This window comes from Octopus bimaculoides, chromosome 25 (assembly GCF_001194135.2).
Source record: "Octopus bimaculoides isolate UCB-OBI-ISO-001 chromosome 25, ASM119413v2, whole genome shotgun sequence".
Classification (NCBI taxonomy): domain Eukaryota; kingdom Metazoa; phylum Mollusca; class Cephalopoda; order Octopoda; family Octopodidae; genus Octopus; species Octopus bimaculoides.
Window position 1 is genome coordinate 6,796,392 of NC_069005.1, and position 863 is coordinate 6,797,254.

The following is an 863-nucleotide window of genomic DNA, read 5'->3' on the forward strand; positions in this document are numbered from 1 at the left end:
ATATATATATATATATACGATGGACTTCTTTCAGTTTCTATCTAACAAATCCACTCATAAGGCTATAGTAGAAGACACTTGCCCAAGGTGCTATGCAGTGGGAGTGAATTCGGAACCACATGGTTAAGAAGCAAGCTTCTTAACACATAACCACTGCTACACCCGTATATATATATATATATATATATATATATATATATGCCTTCATGTGTACGTGTGGTGTGTTTATAGTAGTAGTGTCTTAGTTCAGGTTAAACAGACTTTGAAAGACCTGAAATGAATAAACAACTTTGTGTGAAAGGCGCCTGGTTTTTACAAAAGGAAAAACTGTACAGGTGTTTATTAACTGCCTTCTCCACAGAAACCGGATTTGAATGAAACAAATTGTTTGTTATATATACATGAGGCGGTATATAGTGAAGGCACTCAACTCAGTGGTTAGAGTGTCAAACTCACAATCGTGTGGTAGTGAGTTCAATTATTGGACTGAGCTGTGGTGTGTTCTGGGGCATGACACTTTTTTTCACATTGCTCCCGTTCACTCAGTGTGTAGAAATGAGTTGTGACATCATTGGTGCCAAGCTGTATCGGCCCCTTTGCCTTTCCCTTGGATAACATCGGTGGTGTGAAGAGGGGAGGCTGGTATGCATGGGTGACTGCTGGTCTTCCATAAACAAATTTGCTCGCAATCCCATGGTCATTCATGACCGAAGGGGTCTTTATCCTTTACACACAAGGGGGCACTGAAAAGTTCCTGGCTTTCGGTAAAAGAAAATACAGGAGGATCAGTTAATTAGGGTTTTATTCAACATATTTCCCTCCCAGATTCACACACTTACTGCAGCGGCTCTTCAGCTTTTCTA